This window comes from Rhinoraja longicauda, chromosome 20, assembly GCF_053455715.1.
Source record: "Rhinoraja longicauda isolate Sanriku21f chromosome 20, sRhiLon1.1, whole genome shotgun sequence".
Classification (NCBI taxonomy): domain Eukaryota; kingdom Metazoa; phylum Chordata; class Chondrichthyes; order Rajiformes; family Arhynchobatidae; genus Rhinoraja; species Rhinoraja longicauda.
The window spans coordinates 2887419-2907524 of NC_135972.1; positions in this window are offsets into that span (position 1 = coordinate 2887419).

A 20106-nucleotide genomic window follows, 5' to 3' on the forward strand; every position below is an offset into this window, starting at 1 on the left:
GCTTTGAGTCAACCTTACAGGAAACAATTGAAATCAGAAAAACAGTGTTAAGTAACAAAAGTTATAGATTAATCTTTCACTCAGTTCAGAGATACCAACAAGGACACAGTGTACAATGGGAGAAAATAACCTCTTGATGCCACATGCTGCAAAGTGATGCCTTAGATCTAATTTTCACAACATTGAGAATTAACACGTTATATCTCTGGACTAGACCAGCACAAAGTCAGACATGTGTTATTTGCAAAACACAAGTAATCATATCGGAAAGCTTAGAGAGAGCGATGGAAGCGGTTTTGGATAGGAATTGAATATACCTTACCCGAAGGAATCAAAACGATTAATGAATAAAATAAGATCAACCCAATGTCACTGGCCAAAGGTAGTACATTAACAGTCTTAGCAATAATTATCAACTATAAATAAAGTGGCAGCGCACACAGCAGATGCAGTGGGCATTATTTTGTCGCCATTTGCAGGACTCGATGGGTCTCCATTCTCCTTTGAGAATGCAGAATGCTCTCCACAAAGACTCGATTAGTTGGAAAGCACTTTGGGACAACTTGAGAAGTGCACACTTTAGTCTTCCAGAAATGTTTTAACGTTGTTTTCAGTGAAGATCCACTGCATCTTCCAGCGTCTGGAGGTAGAGGTGAGAGTTGTTCACTCTGGACGGGGCAGTGGTCTGAGAAGAGAGGTCTCGGCCATGGTTTGGCAACGGTTACCGGAGAGTCCGTGTCCCTGCTGAGGTAAGAAAATGTCAAGGGCGGCCGTTGAATCTTAACGGGATTGAGCTGAGTGTGGAAGGCAGCCAACTAGGTACTGAGGGGCACGAAGCACTGGAGTAACTCAGTGGGTCAGGCAGCATCTCTGGAGAATATGGATAGACACAAAGGGCTGGAGTAACTCAGCGGATCAGGCTCGAAGGGCAGAATGGCCTCCTCCTGCACCTATTGTCTATTGTCTATTGACATCGCCTTTAAACTTTCCCCCTCTCACCTGAGGGCTATGCCGTTGACATTGCCACCTTGGGAAGAAAGATTCTGCCACACTTATGTTTAACATTATAGTTTGTGGTTCTACCTGCTCTCTTTCAAATCTAAAATAAATGGGAGGCCATTTAAAACTGAGGTGAGAAAAAACGTTTTCACCCAGAGAGTTGTGGGTTTGTGGAATTCTCTGCCGCAGAAGGCAGTGGAGGCCGATTCACTGGATGGATTTAAAAGATAGTTAGATAGAGCCCTAGGGGCTAGCGGAATCAAGGGATATGGGGAGAAGGCAGGCACAGGTTACTGATTGTGGATGATCAGCCGTGATCGCAGTGAATGACGGTGCTGGCTCGAAGGGCCAAATGGCCTCCTCCTGCACCTGGTTTTCTAGATGAACAATGTAGATGAGAATGTACAAGGCTTGATTAGTAAGTTTGTAGAGGGCACTAAAGTAGGTGGTATCATGGTGAGGATTGGTAACATAATTACAGCAGGATCAGAGGCTTGCAGAGGCTTTTATACGGTACGTCTATGTGCATTGAAAAAGGGATATGGATCACATGCAAGCATAGGGGTTTAGCCTATATTTGTCTGAGGTTTTTCTCAACGATTTGGATACACAATTTGGATCAGCAAACGCACAACGATTTGGATCAATGTGCACCAGGAATGATTAGACAATGTGTAGAAACAAAGAATTGCAGATGCTGGTTTATACCAAAGAGAGACACAAAGTGCTGGAGTAACTCAGGGAGACAGGCAGCATCTCTGGAGAAAAGGAATGGGCGACGTTTTGGGTCGGAATCCTTTTTCAGACTTTTTCTGCAGAGATGCTGCCTGACCCGCTGGGTTACTCCAGCACTCTGTGTCTTTCTGTGATTAGACAAGGGTTAGCGGGTAGCTGGCGTGAGAGGCTGCAGCTGACTTAACAAACTGGGCCAGGTGATTGTCCACCGATGTTCCAAGCAGGTTACGGACCTACACAGACCATTGTATTCCCAATGGTCTTGGCACCACTCAGTGGCTTTAAAGCACTCACCCAATCTCACAGGTGCAAGGAGCAGTCAACTGCACTCAAGGGTCACGAGGCAAGAGTGTTTAATTGTCCAATGTACTGCAAACAGAGCAATGAAACTCTCACTCATTGAAGTCCCAGTTGAGAGAACAGGAAAAACTTTAACCCCACAGACCACTTGCTCTCCTGCCTACTTTACACCAAGCAATTGTTACTGCTCCTCCTCTGAACTCTTTCCAATGCTGATCCCATTAAGAGGATGAGAAAGTTGACAGGCTGACCATAAAAACTCCAGATAAGGAATTAGGTTCAGATTGAAGTTGAGGATTAGTAGTCCAATGTGTACTGAGGTTAAGGTTGCCAACTGTCCCGTATTATCCGGGACATCCTGTATTTTGAGCTAAATTGGTTTGTCCCGTACGGGACTGCCCTTGTCCCGTAATAGGCCCGGGGGGTGCTGTAGGCCCGGACGCTGTAGGCCCGGACGCTGTAGGTCCGGACACTGTAGGCCCGGACGCTGTAGGCCCGGACGCTGCAGGCCCGGACGCTGTAGGCCCGGACTCTGTAGGCCCGGGGGGCGTTGTAGGCCCGGACGCTGTAGGCCCGGACGCTGTAGGCCCGGACTCTGTAGGCCCGGACTCTGTAGGCCCGGACGCTGTAGGCCCGGACGCTGTAGGCCCGGACGCTGTAGGCCCGGACACTGTAGGCCCGGGCACTGTGCCCTAGCTTATGGAAGGACTGTTCAGAAACCTGATAACAGAGGGGAGGGAGCTCACTTTCCCTGTAATGATGTACTACAACTATGACCATCAATAATATCCTTCTGTCGTGACATAAAAGTGCTAACATTAAATGTGATTTTTTTTTACCCCCGGTCCCAGCACCTGTCCCTTTGAACACCTGGGTCTGGGAAGAGTTGTGGAGATTGCTGATCCGTATAACTTAAATGTCGCTATGTTGGCCAGCTGCACATTGCCCGGTGCACTGACTTGCATCAACAAGGGAGGGGGAGGGCAGCCTTACCATGCCGAGCGGCCCCTGACCCCACCTCACCTTTACATGCACTCCATCTCCTCAAAACACTTTGGTCAGCCCTGAGCCATCTTTATAAAACACTGGCTGTCAGCTGCACATATTTCTTTATCGGAGGTAGACACAAAATGCTGGACTAACTCAGTGGCACTTGAAGGGTCTCGACCCGAAATGTCACCCATTCCTTCTCTCCAGAGATGCTGCCTGACCCTCTGAGTTACTCCAGCATTTTGCGTCTACCTTCGATTTTAACCAGCATCTGCAGTTTTTTTCCTGCACGTATTTCTTTGTTGTATTTGCCATCGCTGAGTAGAGGAACCATGATCTAGTAAATATAGAAACATTCATGAAGTCACACAGCATGGAAACAGGCCCTTCAGCCCAACTTGCCCATGCCCCACCTAAGCTAGTCCCATTTGTCTGCATTGTACAGGGCCCTAGTGAGACCGCACCTGGAGTACTGTGTGCAGTTTTGGTCTCCAAATTTGAGGAAGGGTATTCTTGCTATTGAGGGTGTGCAGCGTAGGTTTACTAGGTTAATTCCCGGAATGGCGGGACTGTCATATGTTGAAAGACTGGAGCGACTAGGCTTGTATACACTGGAATTTAGAAGGATGAGAGGAGATCTTATCGAAACATATAAGATTATTAAGGGGTTGGACACGTTAGAGGCAGGAAACATGTTCCCAATGTTGGGAGAGTCCAGAACCAGGGGCCACAGTTTAAGAATAAGGGGTAGGCCATTTAGAACGGCGATGAGGAAAAACTTTTTCAGTCAGAGAGTTGTGAATCTGTGGAATTCTCTGCCTCAGAAGGCAGTGGAGGCCAATTCTCTGAATGCATTCAAGAGAGAGTTAGATAGAGCTCTTAAGGATAGCGGAGTCAGGGGGTATGGGGAGAAGGCAGGAACGGGGTACTGATTGAGAATGATCAGCCATGATCACATTGAATGGCGGTGCTGGCTCGAAGGGCCGAATGGCCTCCTCCTGCACCTATTGTCTATTGTCTATTATCCATGTACCTGTCCAAACGTCTTTTATATGCTGTCTCAACTACCTCCTCTGTCAGCTCGTTCTATACACCCACCGCCCTTTAAGTGAAAATGTTGCCCTTCAGCTTCCCATTAAATCTTTCCCCTCTCACCTTAAACCTGTGTCCACTGGTTCTTGACCCCCCTACTCTGTGGTAAAGACTCTGTGCATTCATCCTATCTATTCCCAGTGTTGCAGTGGTCATTGTTTTAGGTGTTGGAGCTGTCACTGGTGCTGGAGCGGCCCCTGTTAAATCCGCCACTAGTTAAAATCCCCCGGTGTTTATTTTGGCTTTTGTTTCTACAGAAGTACCGGAGCGACGCTCCAGTGAGCTCCTGCAGCACTGCACCCCTCCCTGTCTGTCTGTTCCCCCCTCGTGATTTTGTACACCTCTGTAAGATCACTCATCAGCCTCTTGTGCTCCAAGGAACATAGTCCTAGCCTGCCCAACCTCTCCTTGTAGCTCAGGTCCTCGAGTCCTGACAACTTCCCCGTAAATCTTCTCTGCACTCTTTCCAGCTTACGCCTATCCCATCTTTTCTCAGTGGGTAACTCAGTGGGCCAGGCAGCATCTCTGGAGACAAGGAATGTCTCCAAATTTGAGGAAGGATATTCTTGCTATTGAGGGCGTGCAGCGTAGGTTTACCAGGTTAAATCCCGGAATGGCGGGACTGTCATATGTTGAAAGACTGGAGCGGCTAGGCTTGTATACACTGGAATTTAGAAGGATGAGAGGAGATCTTATTGAAACATATAAGATTATTAAGGGGTTGGACACGTTAGAAGCAGGAAACATGTTCCCAATGTTGGGGGAGTCCAGAACCAGGGGCCACAGTTTAAGAATAAGGGGTAGGCCATTTGGAACGGAGATGAGGAAAAACATTTTCAGTCAGAGTTGCGAATCTGTGGAATTCACTGCCTCAGAAGGCAGTGGAGGCCAATTCTCTGAATGCATTCAAGAGAGAGCTAGATAGAGCTCATAAGGATAGCGGAGTCAGGGGGTATGGGGAGAAGGCAGGAATGGGGTACTGATTGAGAATGATCAGCCATGATCACATTGAATGGTGGTGCTGGCTCGAAGGGCCGAATGGCCTACTCCTGCACCTATTGTCTATTGTCTATTGTCTATTGAATGGGTGACGTTTCGGGTCGAGTCCCTTCTTTTCTCAATGTGGATTATCAATGACTGTTATTGCCGATTCTGCCTATTGCAATCTCCCAAGGCAAAGCAGAAATATAAGCACAGGAAAATTGAAATCCTCTATCGCATGCATTTCCATAGTGGTTACTGGTATCCAGGACTAATACAGAGTTTATGTTGCAGACTGTAATATACTTTAAAAAACTCACTTCCCAGCAAAAATCGTGCCTATAAAATGCAGTGACCGTTGTGGTGTGTAGGAAACTTAATGCCAGCTACTTTGAATGCATCACCCAATAAGAGGAGGCATTTCTTTAGACAGAGGGTGGTGAATCTGTGGAATTCTTTGCCATAGAAGGCTGTGGAGGCCAAGTGAGTGGACATATTTTAAGGCAGAGATAGATAGATTCTTGATTAGCACGGGTGTCAGAGGTTATGGGGAGAAGGCAGGAGAAAGGGGTTAGGAGGGAGAGATAGATCAGCAGATTAGAATGGCAGAGTAGACTTGTTTTGCTGTTTGGATATAGGATGAATGTTGAGCTGAGACCTTGGGCCCAGTCACGTCATTGGAATCTCTGACTGTGAGTCGTGATCGCAGCCTGTCTTGTCATTCTGGATTATTTGCTCACTTCATTGGACTGAAGCTGGATCATGACTTGACTCAACAACAAAATCGCCATCATGGAGCCAAGATTCTGGATGAACAATTAACAGCTGTTCCAGTCAATCTCACATGTCAGCGAGCAAGGGAAGCTACATTCGGAGAATTAAACTCAACAATTCTTTCTACAAAGAGAATCATTTGTATTGACCCTGGGCTAGATGTTGAAGTAGTTGCTCCTACATACATCCAGCATTGCAAATCAGGTAGATCGGGTGGTGAAGATGGCTTTTGGCACGCTGGCCTTCATCAGTCAGGGAATTGCGTATCGACGTTGGCATGTTGTTACAATTGCTCAAGGCGTTGGTTTAGTTTAGTTTAGTTTAGTTTAGAGATACAGCGCGGAAACAGGCCCTTTCGGCCCACCGGGTCTGCGCCGACCAGCGATCCCCGCACATTAACACTATCCTACACGCACTAGGGACAATTTTTACATTTACTAAGCCAATTAACCTACAAACCTGCACGTCTTTGGAGTGTGGGAGGAAACCGAAGATCTCGGAGAAAACCCACGCAGGTCACGGGGAGAACGTACAAACTCCGTACAGACAGCGCCCGTAGTCGGGATGGAACCCGGGTCTCCGGCGCTGCATTCACTGTGAGGCGGCAACTCTACTGCTGCGCCACCGTGCCACCCTGTTATTGTAACCCCTGTTGGTGTGGCTGCATTTGGTGTATAGTGTTCAGTTTTGGCTGCCCTGATTTAGAAAAGATGCCACTAAGCTGGAAAGAACGCAGAAATGATTTCCGAGGATGCTGCCAAACCTCGAGGGATAAATTCTAGGGAGAGGTTGGGCAGGCTGGGATTATTTCTCAGAGGCTGAGGGGTGATCTTATGGAGGTGTATAAAATCATGATGGTATAGATAGGGTGAATGCACAGAGTCTTTTACCCAGAGTCAGGGAATCAAGAACCAGAGGACATAGGTTTAGGGCGAGAGGGGTTAGATTTAATAGGAAGCAGAGGGGCGAGATTTTCCCACAGAGGGTGGCGGGCATATGGAATGAGCTGCCAGAGGAGGTGGTCAAGGCAGGTACAATAACTATGTTTACAAGACACTTGGACAGGGACATAGTTCAGAAAGGTTTAGAGGGAGATAGATAGATGCATAGATGCATAGATACACAGACAGACAGACAGACAGACGGACGGACGGACGGACGGATAGTCTACTCCGCCATTCAATCATAACTGATCTACACCGATCAGCCAAAACATTAAGCCCACCTGCCTAATATGCTGTTGGTCCTCCGTGTGCAGCCCCATACACAGCAGGGTGCGATGCACTGTGTATTGTGATACATTCCTCCCGTGACCACCATTAACATTTTCTGTGACTTGTGCCACAGTCGACCTTCTGTCGGTTGGGACCAGACGGGATAGCCTTCGTTGCCCTCGCGCATCGATGAGCCTTGGGCGCCCAACACCCTGTCTGTCGCCGGTTTGTGGTTTGTCCCTCCTCGGACCACTGTCGGTAGGTACTCACCACTGCTGACCGGGAGCACCCCACAAGCCTTGCCGTTTCAGAGATGCTCTGACCCAGTCGTCTGGCCATAACAATTTGACCCTTGTCAAAGTCGCTCAGGACTTTACTCCTGCCCATTTCTCCTGCATCCAACACATCAACTTCAAGAACTGACTGTTCACTTGCTGCCTAATATATCCCACCCCTTGACAGGTGCCATTGTAACACGATAATCAATGTTATTCACTTTGCCTGTCAGTGGTCACAATGTTTTGGCTGATTGGTGTACATATATATATATATATATATATATACACACATTTATACGCTCACACACATATCTTGTTTAGTGCGGGTGTCAGAGGTTCTGGGGAGAAGGCAGGAGAATGGAGTTGGGAGGGAGAGATAGATCAGCCATCAGCTTATAGAAACATAAAAAATTATAAAAGGACTGGACAAGCTTGATACAGGAAAAATGTTCCCAATGTTGGGAGAGTCCAGAACCAGGGGCCACAGTCTAAGAATAAAGGGGAGGCCATTTAAAACTGAGATGAGAAAAAAACTTTTTCACCCAGAGAGTTGTGAATTTGTGGAATTCTCTGCCACAGAGGGCAGTGGAGGCCAATTCACTGGATGAATTTAAAAGAGAGTTAGATAGAGCTCCAGGGGCTAGCGGAATCAAGGGATATGGGGAGAAGGCAGGCACGGGTTACTGATTGTGAATGATCAGCCATGATCACAATGAATGGTGGTGCTGGCTCGAAGGGCCAAATGGCCTCATCCTGCACCTATTTTCTATGTTTCTATGATTGAATGGCGTAGACTTGATGGGCCGAATGGCCTAATTCTGCTCCTATCACTTATGATCTTATGATAACTGTCAATGTAAGGGGAAACCTACTTGAAGGGAAACATTTTTGCACATATGTTTAAATTAACTAGCCGGCTAAAAGACAAATCTCTCTCTCTCTCTAAACTGCACAAAACCAGCTACTAACTCAGCTACGATGATCTGTACAGACTATGTTTCTGGTTGTACTAAAGACTTTGGTTTGTCATTATTATAATTACCTTGATATTACTATTCCCAAGTATTACTGTCATTAATTTATCATGTTGTTGACTTATCTGTGTGGTATTATATTAGTGCCACATTATATTAGTGGGACTGTAAAGCCACAGTATGTACAAATGTTATTGTTCCTCTGCTCTGCACAAATGGCAATGAAACACACTCACAATTACGAGAGGCATAGATGGGGTAGACAACCAGAACCTTTATCCCTGGGGTGGAAATGGCAAAGACTACAGGGCACAGCTTTAGGGTGCGTGGGACAAAGTTTAAAGGAGATGTGTGGGGCAGGTTTTTTTACACAGTGGGCGGTGGGTGCCTGGAACGTGCTGCCAGGGAGTGATGGTGGAGGCAGAAACAATAGTGGTGTTTAAGAGGCTTTTGGATAGGCACGTGGATATGCAGGGAATGGAGGGGTATGGTTCACGTGCAGGCAGAGGAGATCGGTTTATCTTGACAACGTGTCCAGCACAGGCAATGTGGGCCGAAGGGCCTGTTCTTGTTCTGTGCTGTGCTGTCCTCTGTTCATGTTGTTGACCCTTGAATATAGTAGCATGACTCAATGTACTCCCTCATCCCACATTACCACAGCCACCATTTGATCAATCGATTGATTGATTGATTGATCGATTGATCGATCGATCGATCGATCATGGAAACAGGTCCTTCAGTCCACCGAGTCTATACAGCCCACTGATCGCTCATTCACACCAGCTCTATGTTGTCCCATTTTCTCGTCCACTCCCCGCACATTCGGTGCGATTGTAGAAGCCAATTAACCGACCAGCCAGCACGTCTTTGAGATGCGGAGGAAATTTGAGCTCCTGGAGGAAACCCATGCGGTCACAGGGAGAACGTGCAAACTCAACACAGACAGCACCCTAGGTCAGGATGGAACCCGGGTCTTTGGCTCTGCTTTGAACCTGATGCCCAGCCACAATTCAGGCCAAATTCAAACAAATTAAAAGTAACAATAAGGGACATGGGCTAAATGCAGGTAAATGGGACTGGCTGAGATGGAGCATATTGGTTAGTATGGACGTTGGGCTGAAGGGCCTGTGTAACTCTGACTTTATGACTCTAAGGCTACTGACAGTCACAAAGAAAATGACATCCAAAATGCACTGACATTATGGTTAATTATTACTTGCCTTTATTTCATGATGTGCTTTACTATGGCTTCTGCATTAAATAAAGACAGTTTGTTCTGAGATTCTGTTCACAAAGTGTTTCAGGCTATTAAACAGTTAACGAGCGACTGATGACGAAAATGGCGAATGGCTCTACGGCAGAGTTGATTTAAAAGCCATCGTTTGGCGATTCTGCCCTTTTGTTTCAGGTCCTCATGTTCCCAGCAATGGATTTTTCTTCTTGATTCCATCTGGAATGTGCGCTGATGAATGATCTGACTAAAAGACTTGAGGAACACAGTGAGTATTGCAATGACCACTGTGCACTCTATCTACACTGTTATACTGGGGGCATTCCACACACTCCAGCTCTTCTCTCAGTTCCAATAAGAAGCAAATACTAGCTGGAACAGACACAAGGTGCAGGAGTAACTCAGCGGGTCAGACAGCATCTCTGGAGAACATGGATAGGTGACGTTTCACAGAGTGCTTGTGTTACTCAGCGGGTCAGGCAGCATCTCTGGAGAACATGGATAGGTGACGTTTTGGGTCGGGACCCTTCTTCAGCCTCCAGAGAGACTGCCTGACTTGCTGAGTTACTCCTGCACTTTGTGTCTTTTTTTTGGTAAACCGGCATCTGCATTTCCTTGTGTCTATAAATACTGTCTGGAAATTGTTCTTGTCTCAGTGTTGATTAGATTGAGGTTTATTATTGTCATGTGTATCGAGGTGCAATGAAAAGCGTGGTTTTGCATGCTCTGATTACATAATACTCATCATTATCGGTGGCCACTGGAAGTTGGATGCCTGTGCGTGACTTTGTTTAACGTGGGGAGACTGGTGCACAGACAGCCACCACACGGTCCTTGACAGATCTGGGTCAGGATCCAGTGGCGTGGAGTCCAAGACGACCGGAGACCCTTTTCTGCTGCAGCCTTCATCCATCCGCCTTCCCAGCCGTTGTGACGCTCCACTAAAGTCAGCCATCACCCTCCCTCCGCCTGTTCCACCGTTGAGGTCTTGGTTGGATCGCTCTTTGTCAGGGACCTCCCCCTCAACCTTACCACCATGGGTGACCTTACCAAGAGCGTAGCTCCAGACGGCATCGCTCTCAGGATCTCAGGACCACACAAGCTTCTCCACCACCACAAGGTGACAACCCACGGAGAAGCAGATAATACAATCAAGTCAAACTCAAGTACAATAGGTAGAGCAAAGGGGAAGATACAGAGTGCAGAATATAGATCTCAGCATCAGTTCCACAGACAAAGTCCAATGTCAGCAATGCAGTAGAGGTGAATCGGACAATACCCTAGCTTATGGAAAGACCGTTCAGGTGCTTCTGAAGAGAGGGATCTAGCAGTTGTTTCAGTCTCTGTGCTTTCAAAGGGAGTCGAGACCTGATATATATATAATGAACAATGTAAACTGTCACTGGATAATATGGAGAAAAGATGTTGGAAAAGGATTGGAATTTATTGTTTCACATTCATTGTCTTTGAACCTATTAATGTAAAGTTTTCTTTATTTACTCTTTCAGGCTTCATGATACAAACATGATATTGAGGATCATTTTTCTGATCAGCGCACAGCTCATAGTCGATGCTGCAGGTAATTACAGCGGGATATCTGGGAGGCTATTTATCAGTGTGTTAACGTTGATGGAAATGTGGCTGAGTGTTACTATTTACTTTAGTTTACTTTAATTTAGTTCAGTTTAGTTAAGTTTAATGTCACCTGTACTGAGGGACAGTGAAAAGCTCTTGTTACATTCTAACCTGTCAGCGGAAGGACTACGCATGATTACATTCGAGCCGCCCACAGTGTACAGATGCAGGATAAAGGGAATAACGTGAATAACATTTAGTGCAAGATAAAGTCCAGTAAAGTCCGATCCAATAAGGTAGATAGTAGCTCACGACCGCTCTCTAGTTGGTGATACGCGGTAGAGTTGCTGCCCTTCAGCGCTTACAGCGTCGGAGATCCGGGTTCGATCCTGACTACGGGTGCTGCCTGTACGGAGTCTGTACGTTCTCCTCGACACCTGCGTGGGTTTTCTCAGAGAACTTTGGTTTCCTCCCACACTCCCAAGACGTGCAGGTTTGTAGATTAATTGGCTTGGTATAAGTGTAAATTGTCCCTTGTGTGTGTAGGATAGTGTTAGTGCGCGGGGATTGCTGGTCGGTGCGGACTCGGTGGGCCGAAGGGTTTGTTGCCGCGCTGTATCTCTAAAACTAAAACTAAAAAAAACTAAAAGCTCGATTGTAATCATGTATTGTCTTTCCTCTGACTGGTTAGCACGCAACACAAGCTTTTCACTGTTCTCAGTACACATGACAATAAACGAAACTAAACTATACTGAACTATACTAAACCACAAAAGACAAAGTGCTGGAATAACTCAGCGGGTCAGATAATATCTCTGAAGCACATGGAAAGGCAACTTTTGGGGTCGGGACCCTTCTTCAGTTTTGTCGAGATGCTGCCTGACCCACTGAGTTACTCCAGCACTATGTGTCTTTTTTTGAAAAGCAGCACCTGCAGTGCCTTGTGTCTCCACTGAACTAAATAAGGTTTGATGTGATTTACTGTTGCATATTTACGCAATGCTGAATAGTGCCTAGTAACTGGTACACTTGCATCTAACTCCACACAGAGAAGGCATCCAAGATTCAGTGCACACCTTGCACGCCTTGCACGCCTTGTACAAGAGCAGTCAAGTGTGAAGAGCGGGGCAAGTTGTTCTCTCTGGAATGGCCCAAATCTCTGTAGGATACACGGACGTGGCATGTCGCTGTCTAGCTCATAAGATCATAAGGTCATAAGGAATAGTAGAATTAGGCCATTTGGCCCATCAAATCTACTCTGCCATTCAATCATGGCTGATCTATCTCTCCCTCCTAACCCCATTCTCCTGCCTTCTCACCATAACCCCTGACACCTGTACTAATCAAGAATCTATCTATCTCTGCCTTAAAAATACCCACTGAAGATAGCTCCTCATTACAAATGCACTGAATGGTGTGAAGTTCTTACACTGATGTTGTAGGTGCAACTAAACGTTGCAACAAAACATGAAGCCTGTTCATCCCATCCTTTCTAGATTTGCCCAACTCTTTGGGCACCATTACCCAGATATTAAACTCCGTAAAGACCCACGTCAGGTGAGCTCCCTATTCTTGAGGAAGGAGCTCGCTCACTAACAATGATTCATGCCACGCACAGCCACTGTAAGTGTAGCAGCACAGAGCCACGGGAAGGTGGGCATGATTGTGAATCGCTTCCCCTGCTTCATGCAGAGGTGATCAGCAATATCTCAGAGTCTGCAGGACATGGGTGTATTAGAGAGCTAGGCAAGGGTCTGAGCAGCACGGTGGCTCAGTGGTACAGCTGATGCCTCACAGCGCCAGAGACCCGGGTTCCATCCCGATCACGGGCGCTGTCTGTACGGAGTTTGTACGTTCTCCCCGTGACCTGCGTGTGTTTTCTCCGAGATCTCCGGTTTCCTCTCACACTCCAAAAACGTACAGGTTTGTCGGTTAATTGGCTTGGTAAATGTGTGAATTGTCCCTAGTGTGTGTGGGGTAGTGTTAATGTGCAGGGATCGCTGGTCAGGGCGGACTCGGTGGGGAAAAAAAGATTGTGGGCAAAAAGCCATTGATGGCACTCGGCTTGAAGTTACCAGAGGAGAGACCTGGGCTCTAAAAGAATTACTGGGGATTTCTTTAGACTTTAGACATAGAGATACAGTGTGAAAATAGGCTCGTCAGCCTACCATGTCCAAAGGCGATGCAGGTTTGTAGCTTAATTGGCCCTCTGTAAATTGCCCCGTGTGTGTAGAGAGTGGATGAGAAAGTGGGATGACGTGGAACTGGTGTGAATGGGTGATCAATGGCTGGCGTGGACCCTTGGGCCGAAGGGCCTGTTTCCATGCTGTGTCTCTAAACTAAACTAAACTAAACTAAACTAAACTAAACTAAACTAAACTGAATTCTGCCGGAAGGAACTGCAGACGCTGGTTTAAACCAAAGTTAGACACAAAATGCTGGAGTAACTCAGCGGGTCAGGCAGCATCTCTGGAGAGAAGGAACGGGTGACGTTTCGGGTCGAGACCCTTCTTCAGACTGGGTATTGGGAAACTATTATGTACACAACTCTTCGGGGATGTGGTTCTGGTGTACAATTTGTTAACTTAACCTTTAGTGTTCTGGATTTAGAGAGTAAAGACTTGTGTGAAATAATGCCAGGTGCAATGTACAGGCTAAGGTACCAGATAAAGTTCATTGGTTTCCTATCATGAAACTTGCAGAGCCACTGTTGCCGTGGCTCATTGTTGCCGTGGCTCATTGTTGCCGTGGCTCATTGTTGCCGTGGCTCATTGTTGCCGTGGCTCATTGTTGCCGTGGCTCATTGTTGCCATGGCTCACTGTTGCCGTGGCTCATTGTTGCCGTGGCTCATTGTTGCCATGGCTCATTGTTGCCGTGGCTCATTGTTGCCGTGGCTCATTGTTGCCGTGGCTCATTGTTGCCGTGGCTCATTGTTGCCGGGCTCATTGTTGCCATGGCTCATTGTTGCCGTGGCTCATTGTTGCCGTGGCTCATTGTTGCCGTGGCTCATTGTTGCCGTGGCTCATTGTTGCCGTGGCTCATTGTTGCCGTGGCTCATTGTTGCCGTGGCTCATTGTTGCCGTGGCTCATTGTTGCCGTGGCTCATTGTTGCCTTGGCTCATTGTTGCCGTGGCTCATTGTTGCCGTGGCTCATTGTTGCCGTGGCTCATTGTTACCTTGGCTCATTGTTGCCGTGGCTCATTGTTGCCGTGGCTCATTGTTGCCTTGGCTCATTGTTGCCGTGGCTCATTGTTGCCGTGGCTCATTGTTGCCGGGCTTATTGTTGCCTTGGCTCATTGTTGCCTTGGCTCATTGTTGCCTTGGCTCATTGTTGCCGTGGCTCATTGTTGCCTTGGCTCATTGTTGCCTTGGCTCATTGTTGCCGTGGCTCATTGTTGCCTTGGCTTATTGTTGCTATGTGAGGGACCAGTATCTGAGCATCATCTCACAAGTCCACTTGAGTTCTCAGTCTGGCATAACTAGAAACATGTAGCTGTGGCTGTTATAGAGCGCAGAGTTACATAGCACAAAAACAGGCCCTTATCCGTGCTGGTCAAGAAACCCCATTTAATTGGTCCCGTTTGCCCGCGTTTGGTCCATATCCATCTAAACCTTTCCCATCCATGTACCTGTCCAAATGTCATTTAAGTCTGAAGTAGGGTCTCGACCCTAAACGTCACCCATTCCCTCTCTCCAGAGATGCTGCCTGACCCGCCGAGTTACTCCAGGATTTTGTGTCTACCTTCGATTTAAACCAGCATCTGCATTTTTTTCCCTACTTATTAAATAAAGTACCTGGCTGTGCCACCATGCTGCCAGAGCTATTCACAGTCCGATCAAATGTCTCCAACCACATTTTATCTCTGTTTGCTTTGTTGCTACCTTCTCCCAACTAGCAATAATCTATCCTACATTGTCTTTGATCACCATTGTCTTTGTCCTGTTTTCACACCTTACACTTCCTTATCTATGTACCTCCCACTCCCCTGACATCAGTCTGAAGAAGGGTCTCGACCCGAAACGTCACACCAAATGTCCGATTAAAGATAGTAGTTCAGGACTGCTCTCTGGTTAGAATGTTTATTGACACCTGTATGATGATACAGTGCAAAGCATGTTCTGCATTGAATATGTTGGTGAAAAGAAAAGGCTGTGTGATGGCCCGTTGAGAGTGGGGTTTAGTAGAGTGCAAGGACAAGGAATAATGAGATAAGCATCTTCTCGATGGAGAGAAAAGTATGGGAATAACGTTGTTTAATTTCCTGCCATTGGAGCCAAGCATCTCGATTCCTGTACGGAATAAGGCTGTTCTTATCCAGCAGTTAAATCAGAATCAAAAGACACAGTTGGAGTTTTGTAAAGGGTGCAGAGGAGGTTTACCAGAATGAAGACTGGATTAGAAGGCATCAGCTACAGGAAAAGATTGAGCAGATTTGGATTGTTTTCCTGATTCCAGAACCAGGGGCCACACACAGTCTAAGAATAAAGGGGAGGTCATTTAAAACTGAGGTGAGAAGTAACTTTTTCACTCAGAGTTGTGAATTTGTGGAATTCTCTGCCACAGAGGGCAGTGGAGGCCAATTCACTGGATGAATTTAAAAGAGAGTTAGATAGAGCTCTAGGGGCTAGCGGAATCGAGGGATATGGGGAGAAGGCAGGCACGGGTTACTGATTGTGGATGATCGGCCATAATCACACTGAATGGCGGTGCTGGCTCGAAGGGCCAAATGGCCTCCTCCTCCACCTATTTTCTATGTTTCTATGTTTCAATGTTTTTTCTGGAATGCCAGTTCAGAGGAGGCCCGATAGAAGTATATATAATTATGAAAGGCATAGTTAGGATAGTCAGAACCTTTTTACCAGAATGGAGAAGTACTAGAGGGCGCAGAAATAACGATGAAAGACGTTGAAGAGACTATTAAATCCATGAAAAATGGGAAGACTCCTGGCCCTGATGGCTTAAATAATGAATTTTATAAAAAATTCAGTGATTTAATCTCTCCACGTTTGCAAACTGTATATAGTCACGCCTTTGAACAACAGAGATTACCACAAACTCTGACTGAATCAACAATAATCCTTATTCCTAAAAAAGATAAGGATTCTGAAGACCCTGGTTCGTATAGGGCGATAGCTCTTTTAAATACTGATCAGAAGATATTAGCTAAAATCTTAGCTCAGAGATTAAGTCTAGTTATAGATAAATTGATGCACCCCGATCAATCAGGCTTTATAGCCAAACGATATTCATTTTTCAACTTGAGACGCTTGTTCAATATAATTTATTCAAATAGACTTAAATGAAGATTTAGCAATCATTTCGCTAGATGCTGAAAAAGCATTTGATCAAATAGAATGGCCCTACCTTTTCTCAGTGATGGAAAAATTTCAACTAGGTGAAAATTTTTGTTCATGGGTGAAACTTTTATATACATCCCCAACAGCTAGAATATTAACTAATCAAATGCTGTCATCTAAATTTCATTTATCTAGGGGTTGTAGACAAGGATGTCCACTATCACCACTTTTATTTGCCCTTATTATAGAACCACTTGTTGAGAGTATTAGATCAAATTCAGATATTCATGGCTATAACACTAAACATACAACCAATAAAATTTCTTTATATGCGGATGATGTATTAATATACATTACAAAGCCAGAAATTAGCATTCCGAATTTATTAAATCTCATAACTCAATTTGGTTCATTTTCAGGTTATAGAATTAACTGGTACAAAAGTGAAATTATGCCAATAATGGAGCATAATCCGGCCATACTTCAACAATTTCCTTTTAAAATTGCCTATGAAAAGTTTAAATATCTTGGAATTTACATGACTAGGAAATATACTTCTTTATTTAAATTAAATTTTCCTCCTTTACTCACTAAATTACACAGAAATATCCAATTTTGGAAAACACTTCCTATATCATTAGTTGGTCGTAGTAATGCTATAAAGATGATCTTTCTTCCACAGCTACTATATTTATTTCAAGCAATTCCGATCTATCTTCCAAAAAAGTTTTTTTTTAAAATTGATTCAATTGTTACTAATTTTATTTGGGACTATAAGACTCATAGAATAAATAAAAGACATCTATGTAAGTCTAAAATTAATGGAGGAATTGCTTTACCTAATTTTTTATTTTATTATTGGGCGGTTAATATTAAAAATATAACCTGCTGGTTGGATGATTCTGATCAACAACCGGATTGGTTAAAGATGGAGAAAGAGGATTGTTTACCATTTGATATTGGTGCGATCCTCTTAGCTCCAATAAATTTAAATAAAAAAACATATGGAGGTAATCCCATTATACACAGTGTTATCCGTACCTGGAAACAATTAAAGCTTACGTTAAAATTGAGTAAATTATCTGTTTTCCTTCCTATTGCGAATAATCTTTCTTTTAAACCGTCTGTCTTAGATAGAGGCTTTGCTCAATGGAAAAGTTATGGAATTAAAAGGGTGGGAGATCTTTATCATAAGGGAACTTTTCTTTCTTTTCAGGATTTACAGCAGAAGTACGGATTACATGTTAATAATTATTTTAGATATTTACAACTTAGAGATTATGTAAAATCACACATGCAAGAATATAAGTTTAGAGGTCCAGAAACACTTGATGTATGCCTGAATCGACATTATAATTCAAATAAATTAATATCCTTTATTTATAATACTCTCCTTGACACTGACATTCCGTCATCAGAATCTTATAGACGAGCATGGGAGGACGAATTGAATCAATTTATAAGGCAAGATATATGGGATGAAAGTTTACAACATATACATCAATGTTCATTGAATACTAGACATTCCTTAATACAATTTAAAATAATACATAGATTACATTATTCGAAGACGAAATTAAATAGGATTTTTCCTAGTATCTCTCCTATTTGTGATAAATGTCAATTTCAAGAAGCTAATTTAACTCATATTTTCGTAACTTGTATAAAAATGCAAAACTTCTGGTTGGAGATTTTTAAAATAGTTTCTAAAGTTATTAATAAAAAATTAGATATGGATCCAAAATTAATTATAATAGGATTATCAGAATATACTACAAATTTTACAGCAAGTCAGGTACATTTTCTTGATTACAGTCTAATAACTGCGAAAAAATTAATACTTAAATTTTGGAAAAAACCAATAACCCCCACAATTAAAATGTGGACTACGGAAATGACAGAGACCCTGCATTTGGAGAAAATAAGGTTTGCCTTAATCGACAAACCTGAGTTATTTTTTAAAATATGGTCTCCATTTATTGAATTTTTAGAAAAGTAAATGGGTTTGGCACAGGACTAAAATAAAAAAATTATATTAAAAGTTGAAACTTGAGTTAAGGGTTGGATGTACAACTGTGGTTATTGTCTCCCGGATCTACTCCCTTTAATTTTTATTGTTAGATCTTTTTTTTTTTAACACTCTTATTCTCTCTCCCCAAGTTTATAGTTTTTAAAAAATTTTTACTTTCTCTCTTCAAAAATTTAAAAATTGAAGCTATGTAAGAACTTTGTAACAAATGTGTTTTTTAATTTCTATTTGTACATGTGCTTTGCAAAAAAAAAAAAAAGAACAAAAAAAAAGAAAAAAAAAAGAGTTGTGAATTTGTGGAATTCTCTGCCACAGAGGGCAGTGGAGGCCAATTCACTGGATGAATTTAAAAGAGAGTTAGATAGAGCTCTAGGGGCTAGCGGAATCGAGGGATATGGGGAGAAGGCAGGCACGGGTTACTGATTGTGGATGATCGGCCATAATCACACTGAATGGCGGTGCTGGCTCGAAGGGCCAAATGGCCTCCTCCTGCACCTATTTTCTATGTTTCTATGTTTCAATGTTTTCTCTGGAACGCCAGTTCAGAGGAGGCCCGATAGAAGTATATATAATTATGAAAGGCATAGTTAGGATAGTCAGAACCTTTTTACCAGAATGGAGAAGTACTAGAGGGCATAGCAGTAAAGTGAGAGGGGCAAAGTTTAAAAGAGTTGTGTGTGGGGCAAGTTTTTTAACACAGAGGGTGGTGGGTGCCTGGAACGCGCTGCCAGGGGTGGTGGTGGAGGCAGATACATTAGTGGCGTTTTAGAGACTTTTGGATAAGCACGTGGATATGCAGGGAATGGAAGGATATGGACAATACACAATAGACAATAGACAATAGACAATAGACAATACACAATAGACAATAGACAATAGACAATAGACAATACACAATAGACAATAGGTGCAGGAGGAGGCCATTCGGCCCTTTGAGCCAGCACCGCCATTCAATGTGATCATGGCTGATCATTCTCAATCAGTACCCCGTTCCTGCCTTCTCCCCATACCCCCTGACTCCGCTATCCTTAAGAGCTCTATCTAGCTCTCTCTTGAAAGCACCCAGAGAATTGGCCTCCACTGCCTTCTGAGGCAGTGAATTCAACAGATTTACAACTCTCTGACTGAAAAAGTTTTTCCTCATCTCCGTTCTAAATGGCCTACCCCTTATTCTTAAACTGTGGCCCCTGGTTCTGGACTCCCCCAACATTGGGAACATGTTTCCTGCCTCTAGCGTGTCCAACCCTTTAATAATCTTATTATTAAGATCAGAGTTGGTCTTGGTATCACGTTCGACAGACATTGTGGGCTAACTATCCTGTTCTTATGCTCGACTGTTCTAAATTATATGTGCTAAGTTATGTCTGAGTAGAATCTTTCACTGTTGCTTTCCCAGTTAAACTCTATTTTAGATAGCCTATTGGGAGATATGTACTCAACTGTTTTCACATAAGTATTTAGGAAAATTAAATTAACCATCCTAATTTTATTTTGGCCTTTTTAGCAAATTTCATTTATTCTCTGAATGTTACTTATCCTGGTTTTTGCATTTGTACAAGGAGTGTCACTAACTCCACGATTTCAATTGAAATGCTCTTTGCACTGAAACTAAAATATTAATTATTTTTAATCTTT